Source organism: Canis lupus, chromosome 37 (assembly GCF_003254725.2).
Source record: "Canis lupus dingo isolate Sandy chromosome 37, ASM325472v2, whole genome shotgun sequence".
Classification (NCBI taxonomy): domain Eukaryota; kingdom Metazoa; phylum Chordata; class Mammalia; order Carnivora; family Canidae; genus Canis; species Canis lupus.
In genome coordinates, this window is record NC_064279.1 from 13,502,819 (window position 1) to 13,516,495 (window position 13,677).

Genomic DNA, 13,677 nt, shown 5'->3' on the forward strand with positions numbered 1-13,677 from the left:
GATAGATCTAGGTTTTCAAGTGCAAGCGTGCGAGCATCAAATGAGAAATATATCCAAATACCAGGTACAACACAACCACTCATTAAGTATATTAATTTTAATAGTACTGGGTAGGGTTACTCCAAAGCAGGGTGTGGAAGGGAGGGCCACTCCTTTTCTCCTTTTGGAGTCCTTCTCAAAGTCTATGGTTTCAATGGTTCAGAAAAATTGGAGTGAGGTCTCAGCAGTGCTTCCTGGGCTCTCCACTGCAGTCCTTACCACTCACCTGGAGGCATATGGTCTGCCTCCCCTGCGCCAGCACTGGGCTGTGAAGCTCTTGGCGGAGATTCCTGAGTGTGGCATGCAATGTCCAGCCTCTCCGGGGACACATGCAGCCAGCCCTATTCTGATCCCTCCTACCCTGGTAAAGACCCCTCGCCTTCTCAGGGCCCAGAACAGTCCAGCCTCCTGCCTTTGGATTAGGTCACCTCAACTCTGAGAAACATATTGGGACAATCCAGCCCTGGAGCATCAGGGACCTAGACTTTGGGGAATGAAAGCTTCTCAATTCTCTCCCAGATTGAGGGAAGTGTAAACAACTGGGTACAAATCTCAATCCACGTTTCCAAGAGGAATAAAGAGAAAATGCCCCCGTACTCTTTCTCAGATGACCTATAACAAGAAAACACAACTTGATTAGTGTTTTGTCCTGACACATGAGCAGCCCAATCTTCACGGGAGGGACAGCTTTGTGAAGTACTCATAAGCCTGGAGTAGTGAGCCACACTAGTGGGTTCAGGTCCTACTCCTCTACTTACTGGAAGTCTGTTCTTAGAGCTCAAGTTGCCAGATAAAATGCAGGATGCCAAATCAAATTTGAGTGCCCAATAGATATTTTTTTTAGTGTACATATGTCCCATGTATCTCATGCAATATTTGATTAGCAAAAATTTGTGAGGCTGTGATATATGGGACATACGTATACTAAAAGATTATCATCTGTTATTCTGAAGTTCAAATTTAACTGGGCATCCTGTATTTTTACTTACTAATCTGGCAGCTCTATCTTGGATAAGGCCCTTGACCCCTCTGAACCTCAATTTCCTCATCTGCAAAAATGGAGATGAAAATAGTATTGTCTTCTGAGTATCCCTCTCACAGAGTTGTTACAAGAATTCAATGAGTTAATATTTGTAAAATGCTTATAACAGAACTTGGCAGATGACAGGTACTAATAAAGACTTGCTAAGTAAATAAACAATCCAACCAACCTCTTGTCAAGCTGTCTATACATGCTTTACATAAACAACTATCCCTTGTTCTACAAAAACAATATTCACAGTCTCTGAGCAAGCTAGAAAAGGCATGAATCCTGGAAGGCATGGTTCATGGGAGTCATCAGAGGAATGGTCTACTACATCCGTTTCGTAGGTTCTGTAGTACTTCCAAATAATACTCTGCCTCATGTCTACTATTGGGTTGAACACATATTTATTGAACACTTTTAGTATTCAAGACACTATATTAAATTGTCTTTTTATTTGTGAAGGAGGTGCTTGTTTATACCTTTACTTAACGATCTCACACAGTTGAAACAGAACAAATACATGGGTATACACAAATTCCAGTGGAAGGCATACTATGAACCCTTGCTACTTAAATAACTCTAAAAAGAAGAGGATTTAGTAGAGGGAAAAATTGTTCTAAACTACAGGATTATGAGAGTTTTATGGAAAACTGCCGAGAATGTGCTTTAGAAATTACAAATCAGAACTCCTGGGTGGCTCAGTGGTTGAGCATCTACCTTCGGCTCAGGGTGTGATCCCAGAGTCCTGGGATCACATTCCGCAACATGTTCCTTGCAGGGAGCCGGCCTCTCCCTCTGCCTGTGTCTCTGCCTCTCTCTCTGTGTGTCTCTCATGAATAAATAAATAAAATATTTTTAAAAATTGTAAACCACAACAAAAAAAAGATGATATAGGGGCACCTGGCTGGATCAGTCAGAAGAGTGTTCAACTCTTGATGATCTCAGGGTTGTGAGCTGGAGTCCAACACTGGATATAGAGATTACTTAAATAAGTAGAACTTTTTAAAAAATAGTTGATATAATCAATGTTGCTATAAAGTTTTTTCTCATTGAAAACTATATTTAGGAGATTCTGCTTCCCCTAGGTCTAGTGTCCAATCTGTTTACATCTTACGAGGATCCTTAAGTCAGTGACTTTGGGCAGTTACCTAAACTCTCTGTACCTCAAAGGCATGACCTTAAAGGGTTTGATAATTTAGTATATTCGAAGTTCTTATAATAGTGCTTAGCATGCAAAAAAAATGCTCAATAAGTGCTAATCATTGGTGATTATGATGTGCTGAGTAATGCCTCCCCCCAGAGATGTCCTCCTGCATAGGAACCTGCGATTATGTTACCTTACATGGCAAAAAAAAATAAAAAAAAAAAAAAGAGTTTGCAGAGGTGATTAAGGAGAAGGCATCTTGGATTATCCAGTGGGCCAGTGAAATCACAAGGATACTTATGAAAGGGAGGCAAGAGGGTCAGAGTCAGAGAAAGTGATGGGGTGATGGAAGCAAAGGTCAGAAAGATGTGGAGTCAGGGACCGAGGAATGCTAGCAGCCTGTAGAAGCTGGAAAAGGCAAGGGACAGAATCTCCCCTAGAGTTTCCAAGAGAAGCACAGCCCTAATAACTCATTTTAGACTTCTAACATCCATAACTATAAAATAGTAAATCTGTGTTGTCTTTATCCACTAAGTTTTTGGTAATTTGGTAATTCAGTACAGCAGCAAATAGAAAGTTAATGCAATAATAATGATGACAATAATCTGAAAGCCAGCACCTACTATACATAATCAAGAAGTAGAACTTAACGAACCAAAGAAATCTATGCTCTCTGGCCCTAGAGAAAGATATCAGGTAGGGAGCCTGATAAAAATGAAGTAATTCTGTGCATCTGATTCAATCAGGCTGTCACTGTTCTTTGCTTTTTAGATTTCAAACATCAAAACAATGCTAACTACTTTGCATTTATATTTTATGACTTGTTTTTGAGAATTTCCATTAATATTTTATCACAAAGTCATGAGTTTTACTTTATTTATTTTTTTTTAATTTTTTTTTTTATTTATGATAGTCGCAGAGAGAGAGAGAGAGAGAGAGAGAGGCAGAGACACAGGCAGAGGGAGAAGCAGGCTCCATGCAGGGAGCCCGACGTGGGATTCAATCCCGGGTCTCCAGGATCGCGCCCTGAGCCAAAGGCAGGCGCCAAACCGCTGCGCCACCCAGGGATCCCGAGTTTTACTTTAATTATATATTTTGTGAAGGTTTTCAGCATACTTAAGTATGATTTTCTCATGTGTTGGGGCTGTTTTGGGGTTCTTTACCCTTTTAGGTAACACATCCCCAAGAATGCTCTCACAGGCAAAGGGAGGTGTTCAACATTCTGGAATTACTAACAACTCACTTCTGCATGTCACTTCACAGTTTACATAGTTCTTTTGTCAACCTAATCTCACATACAATGTTCCTGTGGGAGGGGCAGTAACTAGCCTTAGGAAGATTAAGAATGAATTATGGAAGTAGCATAGATAGTAAGTAGTGGAGCCAGGTTTTAACACAAGCCTCTTGACTCTCTGGCCACTATCCTCAGAGGTATCGTCAAAAAATTTCAGGAGAAATTTCAGAGATTCGCCTCTTTGGAAAATGAAGCTTCCTATCTCTCCCCACTTCTCCCTCAGTGCTCCTTGATGTTGGAAGGGCCTAAAATGTTCCAGATGTGCAGATACATGCATGACATGCAATACAGCTGTCATGGCAAGTCCAAGTTTAAATACTGGCCCATTAACACATGTGTATTCCCTTGATCAAAAGCAAGGCATTGGGGATTGAGTGCTAAATATTTTTAACACTGTCAATAGAAGACACATTTCTTCAGAATTTGGAGATATGAGTGAGGGCTGTGGAATGAGGGAAAATAATATGACTTCTTGGCTAACAGTCATTCTTTCAGAAACCATTGTAAGTTCAATTTCAATCTACTAAGCCAAAACTCTAAAATGTTGAATAAGAAACTTGGCTGTGAGGGATGCCTGGTGAGTCAGTCAGTTGAGTGTCTGACTCTTGGTTTTGGCTCAGGTCATGATCTCAGGGTCATGAGATTGAGCCCTGTTTTGGTCTTCTTGCTCAGCAGTGAGTCTGCTTCAGATTCTCTCTCTGTGCCCCTCCCCCTGCTTCCTTGCTCTCTCTCTAAAGGAAGAAGAAAGAAAGAAAGAAAGAAAGAAAGAAAGAAAGACAGAAAGAAGGAAAGAAAGAAAGAAAGAAACAAACTTAGCTGTAGCCTTTCAATATATATCCTAGTAAAGAGAATATGAATTCAGGTCTCAGATCTTTGGATTTGAGAATGAAAGGGAAATCTTGATTACCATTAAGAACACTGTGAGCAATGATGGATATGCTTTGGGATTTTCTATCACAACCCTCACTCAGCCTATCATATTATATCACCTTCGAAAACAATTGTGTAAGTAGGAATTAAACAATAAAGAAATGCAGAGGAGCCTACAGTAACCTTAAATAGACTGTCACAAATAATAAACAGATGCAGAGACATTCCCACCAGAAGAATTAGACACCCTTAAATAATGCTGACAATGAAATCTCATACCCGCCATCAAGCTCTTTCATTGACACGGACCAAATATAACTTCTTCCAATTAAGAATTTCTTTAATACCTAAGTTCCAGCACTTTTAGGGCTGAAATGGGATCATAGAAGGCACCTATGGGAAATAATTTAACCAGCTGGCTGAATACAAAATCAAGATTAATAAAAAAACAATCACTTTACTATAAACTGGCAAAAACCAATTTGAAAATACAATGGAAAAAAAATCCCATTCACAACAGGAACCAACAGTATAATACCTAGCAATAAATCTAATAAGAATGTGTAAGACCTATATAAATAAAACTAAAATGCTACTGAAGGATAATGAAAGCTCTGAATATATAGAGAGTTAACGTTATGTTCCTAGATGGAAATGCTGAAATTTTTAAAGATTTCAATTCCTTCCAAATGAATCCATAAATTCAATTTACTCCCAATCAAAATTCTACTGAGTTTTCACAAAACTTGATAAGCTTGTTTTAAAATTCATATTAATATGGATAAAATTAACTATAACCTTTTTAAAAAAAACAAAGTGGCATTACTTTAACAGATTGCAAAACATACTATAAATCTATAACTATTCAAGGTGTGATTTTTAGCATAGAAATGTATTTTTAAAGTCAATGAGACAGTTAAAGACTACAGAAAAAGAACCATGTATCTATAGGAATTCAGTATATGATAAAGGGGATATTTAAAATTAATGGATATAGGAACACTTGGGTGGCTCAGTCAGTTAAACATCTGTCTTTGGCTTAGGTCATGATATCAGGGTCCTGGGATTGAGCCCCATATTTAGCCCCCTGCTTAGCAGGAAGCCTGTTTCTCTCTCTCCCTCTGCCTGCCACTTTCCCTGCTTGTGTTCTCTTTCTCTATGTCAAAAAAAATAAATAAAATCTTTTTTAAAAATTAAAAAAATAAAATTAATAAGTTATGAATGCATGTTTAGTAAGTAATAGACACCTGAAAAATAATGGCTTAATCAAACAGGGATTTATTTCCTCACATAAGAAGCAGAGCCTTGGAGATCCACATTCCCTTTAGTTTTCCATTCTAGCTTCCTTATCCCCTCCTTCTTATCATTAAGGTGGTCACCTCTTGGGCAATCTTCTGATCCTCCTGCCCATCCTCTGATCTCATGTCCCTATTTTAAGCAGGAATAAAAAGAAGAAGCGAGGATTAATGGATGTGCCTTGAGATCAGAACTTTTCCAGAAGTCCTGATAGGCTTCTACTTCTATCTCATTGTCAGAACTCTGTCACCAACACTCTAGCTTCAAGGAAGTCTAGGATATACAGGTGCTTATCTGAGCACCATGATACCATGAACAAAATATCTATTTTCCTTTTCCATAAAGAATAAAGGAAGGTTGGCTAAGCAGACATTTTTTTTTAAGATTTAATTTATTTATTCATGAGAGACACACAGAGAGAAGCAGAGACATAAGTAGAGGGAGAAGCAGTCTCTCCGCAGGAGCCTGATATGGGACTCAATCCCCAGACCCAGGATCATGCCCTGAGCTGAAGGCAGACGGTCAACCACTGAGCTACCCAGGTGCCCTGGCTAAGTAGACATTTAAAGGTGTCTGCCCCACAGGGTCAATCTGATGGGTATGAAGCCTATGCAGCCACACAGGACCCCATGCTTGGTTAAATGTTTTATCATAGTCATCTTGAAAGCCTTAATAACTTTATCTTTGAATTTGTGTTTTATAAGTGAGGTCTAATGGGACAACGGACCATGTGCATGAGCCCAGGAGGTATGTGTAATATGCATGTTCATGGTCTCATTGCTCCTTTTTGCACATAACATTCATGGTCTCCAATAAACAAAGAATTCTGATGGACTCATGATTTATGGAAGCTCAGTGAAATTCAAAACCAATACAAAATAAGTATGTTACATCCCTAATAGTAAATAGAGGCACTAACTGCCCTGAGAGGCTGTGCTTTCCGTTCAAATCAGAACTTGCTTCAAATACAGAAAGAAAGTAATGGCATTTTGAGAAAAATCAATAATTTAGATACTCTATCATACCCTTTTTTATGTAGGTTCCATCCCTACGTTTGCCAGTCACCTAAGGTGAAAATAATGATGTAAAGGTAAGATAAACAGGGCAACCTATAATTCCTTTTCCTTCCAGTCATTCCTTACTCCTCAATAAGTTAAAGGTAGAGACTACTGGTAGAATGTATCAAAAAGTGACATTAAAAACAGTTGAATTTGTCTTGTACAGTGTTCTCACTTTTCTAGTAAGAATAAAATGCATATGCAATCTATCCTTGAGGAAGCACAAACATTAGACTTACCAGTCAAAGACTAAATCCTCTATTTTAAATATGCTCAAAGAACTAAATGAAGCCATGTTTAAAGACCTAAAGGAAATTATGAGAATGATGTCTCATCAAATAGAGAATGTAAGTTTAGAAACAGAAAATATAAAGAAGGAACCAAATAGAAATTCTGGAGTTGAAAGGGACAATAACTCAAATAAAAGATTCACTAGATGGGTTCAACAGCAGCCCTGGGCAGGCAAAAGAATCAGTGACCTTGATGTTATGTTAATTGAGATTATCTAGTCTGAAGAAGAGTAGAAGAGTAGAAGAATGAAATAATTTATCTTTATTAAAAAAACAGAGTCTCAGACACATGTGGAAAATCATTGGGCATACGACCATGTGCATGATAGGAGTCCCTGCAGGAGAGGAAAGAAAGTAGCAGAAAGAATATTTGAGTAATAATGGTTGAAAACTTCCCAAATTTGATGAAAATTATTAACTACATATTTAAGAATTACAATAAACTCCAAGTTGTAGAAACTCAAAGAGATTTACATCATACTCAAACTTTCCAATGCCAAAGGCAAAGAAAAAATTATGAGAGCAGCAAGATAGGAACTTATCATGTAAATAAGATTAACAGTCAATTTTTATCAGAAACCATGGAGGCCAGAAAGTAGTGGGATGATATATTCAAAGTTTTAAAAGAAAAAAAAATGTGTCAATCAAGAAATCTACATCCTGCAAAGCTATCTTTTGAAGAAGAAATTAAGACATCCCCAGATAAACAGAAACTGAGACAATATTAATGCATTTATTGTCTAATACTTTTTTCCTTCATCTCTAATTTAAAAGATAACTGCATTAAATAATAATTACAAACCTGTGCCAATGAGTACACAATTTATAAAGATGTCATTTTTATAACAATAACAGCACAAAAAAGTTATTTAAAAATGTTTTATTATACTATTAAAATGAAGCTAGTATTAAACTGAGCTATACTTTAAAAAATTAAGATGTTGGGGCAGCTGAGTGGCTCAGTGGTTTAGAGCCACCTTCAGCCCGGGGTGTGGTCCTGGAGGCCCAGGATCGAGTCCCACGTCGGACACCCTGCTTGGAGCCTCCTTTTCCCTCTGCTTCTCCCTCTCCCTCTCATTCTCTCTCTCTCTCAAAAAAAAAAAAAGAAAAGAAAAGAAAAGAAAAAAAAGATGTTAATTGTAATCTCTGGGGCAATCACCAAGAATGTAATCCAAAAATATATACTAAGAGAGATGGCAAGACAATTAAAATGATACACTCAAAAATACCTATTTAATACAAAAGAAAGCAGTAATGGAGTAAGAGAGGAACAAAAAGACATAGATATATAGAAAACAAGTAGCAAAATGGCAGATATAAATCCTACTTTTATTAATTTGCTCAGACTACCATAATACTAGAGTATACATGGCTTAAAAAACAGACGTTCATTTTCTCACAGTTCTGGAAACTGGAAGGACTGGAGATTAGATTGCCAGCAGAGTTGGATTCTGGTGAGGCCTCTTTTCCTGGCTTGTAGATGGCCACCTTCTTGCTATATCCTTACATGGCCCTTTCTCTGTGAAAGATTGAGAGATCTCTGGTGTCTCTTCCTCTTCTCACAAGGACACCAGTACTACTGGATTAGGACCCAAACCTCATGACATCATTGAAACTTAATTATCTCCTTAAAACTATTTCTCCAAATATGGGCGATTGAGTCTTCAACATATGAATTTTGGAGTGACACAATTCAGTCAATAAAGCCATCTTTCATCACAATGGAAGGACACTAAATCTTGATAACAGAAAGAACTTTGGGAAATTCACAAGTATGTGGAAACTAAGCAAAACTTCCCCAAGAACAAATGGATCAAAGGAAAAAAACATAAGGGAGATAATACGATACTTTGAGATGAATAAAAGTGAAAACAAACATAGTAAAATTTATAGGATGCTGATACAGCAGTGGAGAACTTTTGCTCTATCTGCATGGTTTGAAATTCATTAGAATGCATTCAAGCGCAATAATATAAATTTTTATAATTACTAATTGTGTAACATTTGCCAAATCCCTCAATTAACAATTGGAGGCACTGATGCCCAGAAATGTTGAACAACTTTCCCACAGTCACACTGTTAGTGGAGACTCAATAAAACCAGGGACTCTAAGTTTCTGCATTATTTGTGGATCTATTCCACATCCCTTCCACTCTATCATACTTTGAATATTCAAATAATTTTTCTTTACTGCAGTTGATTGTGCATTGAGTTTCCCTTATCTGCTAGAGTGTTAGTTCATAAAGTATAAAGACTTCCTCATTTTTCTGAACACATTAACATGGCATTTTGAGTAGTAATTATGAAAGTGTATATTGGGTACCCATTATATTGCAGGTACCAGGCTAGGTAGTAGAGATAAAAGGTGAACAAGACACAGTGCCTTCCATGGAAGAGGTCAGTCAAAGTCTAGTAGGTGCTCAGTAAATCCTTTGTTGATTGAGTAAACTGATGATGAAGCCTACAAGTGGACACTCCTGCCTACTTAGCAGCACTTGCTTAGAGTTACCAAAATACTTTTAAGTATCATGTGAGAATGCTCAGCATGAAGAGCTAATTAGCCAACTAACTTTTCCACAGTATATTGAAACCATGAGTGACCATCCCGAACTTGCCCTTTTTTAGACCAAAAAAAATCTAAAATAGGATTAAGGAAAGCTTTTACCACCCAGACAGGTAATTTCCACTGACAAATGAGATTATGCACTTCCAAATGTGTAGATCCTATGAGACACTTCCTAAGCTATGAAAAATAAACCTAAAAGAGACTTACCTTCTTAAATATTGGCAGTAGCAACAGAAAATGCATCTCTAGTTTGGAAGGTAAATTGAATTACAAATGCAATGTTAAAATATACACATGCCCAGAAAGAACCCTATCAGAAGTGGATTATATTTCAGACTGGATTTGTTAGGTTCAGGTCTTTCTAAAGAGTAGTGGGACCTGGGCCTTTCCTAGCTCTGCTACCACCAGACACACGTGTCCTGATGGTAGGGATTGTGCTGAGGCTCCATGGAGTTGTGAGACAATGGGCTATGAGTGTCAGGCTTCTGCAGAATGTCACTCTGGGAAGGCTCTGCACATTTGCTTTCAGAGGTTCCCCTTTCTCTTGATGCTTGGTAGATATCTTCTCCTTGCAAGAAGCAAGAGGAGTTTTCCTTGTTACTGACAAGCTCAGTTACAAAGAATAAGGCTGGGAAAGCCAGATAAGCATTCTTGGGTGGCAAGAGTCATCAGAAAAGGACCAAAGTCAGTGGGTCATGGAAACATAGGGCTTAGGAAGCATTTTCAATACTTCAGAATTGATGGTGGTCCAAATCACTGAATTCAATCTTTTAAAAATCTTAACTTCGAATTTGTTAATAAATATTTATTGACTGTTTTAGTCAGGACTGGATACATTATGCCTCAGTAAAAAGCAACCCCAAATGTCTTACTGGGTTATAACAACAAAGTTCTATTTCCTGTTCACGCAAGGCATTTATCAGAGTTTTGCAGAAAACTCCATCCTTTGTAGTTGCTTAGATTCCCAGACTAATGGGGCTGCCACCATCTCAAACACTGGTCACCACGTTAGAGGAAAAATTGCTCTGGAGGATCTTGTTCTGGCAACTACATGGTCTCATCTGAAGAAACACACATCACCTCCACTCAAAACTCATTCAACAGAACTGGTCACATGGCCCCATCCAATCTCAAGTGGACAGGAAGTGTGATCCCACCATGTGCCCAAAGTGAGAGAGCCAGAAATATTTGGTGAACAACATCGATGATCTTCACAGTAGTGACAGTGATGGTGGAGACAGAACAGAAATTCCAGTTGCTTTAGGAAACCTCTGCCTATGTGTTGTCAAACCTTCATCAACAAATGTTTAAGCACCTACTATGTGCCAGGCTCTGCGTCACCAAACTCCAGACAGTTACCCCAATATTTTGTGATCTTTCCCATCCTGTCATTTTCAGCTCATCTATTACCTACCAGCAGGCAATTTAGAACATAACTTCTATATCTTCATTGATTGCAAAATCCACCGTGTAGATAACCTGTGACTAAATAATCAGTGCAACTGAAAATTGCGGGTAAAGTAGTTTCAGAACAGGTTCTGCTACAATAGAATATGGGACTTAACATGATTTGGAGTTTAATATCTGTAAAGACAGGGTTACAAACTCAAATGCCTGCAGGGGACAGACAGGGAACATAAATGCATGAAGAGGTTCAATGTAGGAGGACAGGAGTGACAGAAGCTAAGCTGAATGGGACAGAACATGGCCTATCTAAAAGAAGCAGAAGTTCTCATCCAGATTCTTATGTGAAATCTTGGTTTGGGATTTGGGCTAAAAAAAAAATCTAAATTATAGTTTTTAAATTACACTCTATGAGCCAAGTAAAGCATATCATAAGCAAGATTTCACCCACAGGCTACCAATTTGCACCCTCTGCTGAAAAGGTTTGGGTTATTAGCGTATGTCCCACTGAGGCTGATTATTTCCTGTCAGGTGCCACTTTCTCTTCGGAGCAGGGGCTCCAGCTTTAGAGCTGCCATTGGGTTAATGATGGAAGGGGCACGTGAAGTCACAGGCTGTGAGTACGCAGTGTTTGGTTTGGATTTTTGAAAGAATGGTTGAGAGTACATGGGGCTTACCTTGATGAACTAATAATCCTTCTATTGAAATACCACACTAACAGATTTAAAGGGCATGTGTTAGGAATAGCTAATATTTCCTTTTAAACACAGGGAGTATTGAAATATATATATATATTTGAAATATATTTTTAAGTAAATGACAGCATCCAGTTACGGGAGTATGTAGCGTATCACTAAATTGTATCATGATAAATTTATATCTCATCCAGTGAACCTCCGTAAGTGTGAGCCTCAGCTCCAAGCTCCTCCTCAGCATATATGTGTAGTCTTGCTTAGTGGTTTCAGAACATGAAATATGGAGCCAAATCCACCTTCATCAGCTGTGTGATCTCAGGTAAGTGGCTTAACTTCTCTGTGCCTCAATTTCCTTATCAGAAAAACAAGAATAATACCACTGAACCACCCAGGCCTCCCTCTTAATTCTTTCTTATTAACTCGGACACTCCTACATTGTCACTCTTTGCTAGAGACAAACGCTTTATTTTTTTCCCCAACAAACTCTGTCCTTGACAGCTATTCTTTGAGTGTTACACAAAGTCTTCCAAAAGAGTGGACTGTCTGCACCGGTTATCGTAAAATCTCAACACTACTGTCTCTCTTCGGTTGGGGTTTTCATTACCATGTCACAATATGGTTCCTGTCCGTACTTCTGAGAGAACCCAAGGCTTGCTCCCTTTTCTCAGCAGGAGACTCCCATTGCACACCCTGCTCCTCTGCAGATGCTTTAAAATGCACTTGAACACCATAGACCAATCAGTTAGCAAAGTAAACAATAATTTCTTCACAGGGGACTCCTGAGGGATCTGTGGTGTTTTGATGATCTGCAGCCATGGAAACAGCAGATGAAGTGTTTGGGTCATTGGAATGCTTTTAACTCATGCTTCCTGTGGCAGAGACTACTAATTGCTTCTCAGTAGCCTCTCTCCCCTTCTTTTAAAGAAATTTTTAGCTAAGCACATCGCTGCCCCACTAAAACATTTCTCTTGAACTTAATGTTGCTATGTGAAAGTTTTGGCCAAAGAGCTGTAGGCAGGAATGCTGTGAGCTTTCCAAGGGTTCTTCTTAAAGGGAGAGCACCAATCCTTCCTTCAACCTTTTCTCCATCATGATATCTTGAATGTGGATATAATGACTGGAACTCCAGCAGCTATTTTAGACTATGCAGCTTAAGACACCAGTTCTCCAAATGTAGAATGAGGACACATAGCATCCCCAGAGCCCTTGTTCAAGAGATTCACAGGCTTCAGCTTCCTTTTCCAATCACATGTCTGTGGAAAGCCTAGAATTTTATTCTGAGACTTCAACCAAAACAATACATTGCAATAGATTGCAAGCAGTGGCAGATATTTGCTTCAAGTGAGCCGGATAGGGATTTATAAATATGAAAACAATGTTACCCTTCTCACTAAAATATTTTTGTTTTAGAAAATATAATGATTTTTCATAAATCTGTGTTATTAATATTTACATGCAATGAGTTTATTGTCACTTCACGATGGATTAAATAAGAATGCAAAATAATTCTGTTTTAATTTCTAATAAGCTAACCCACGTAAGAAAAGTTCTCTGGGGGCCTTCATAATTTTTAAGGGTATAAAGGGATCCTAAAAACCAAAAGTCTTGAAAACTGGTCTAATCTGGCTTTCTAGGTAGAGAGATGAGCTACAAAAAACCTGACTTAAAGTCAAATTATTTTTATTTGAGCAAAAATCGGACTTCTATTATGCATAAGCCATTATCATTAGAGGAATTTGTTACATCCAGCCAAAGGAATTTTTAGCAGATCCATTCATATTTTGTTATTCCATTTGAGACCATGGCTAAGAATACAACAAAGCAATTAAGAGCTGAAGAAGTTTTGAGAAACTCCCTTGGTTGAGAACCCTAGTTTAAATAAGACAGTGTGAAGCATGCGATCCTGGCCTCTTTTATTACCTGAAATGTCACAAATGTCTAGTTGCAGATTGTACAGAAGCTCTGCAGCCGGCTAGTCCTCCTGACTCCTCACC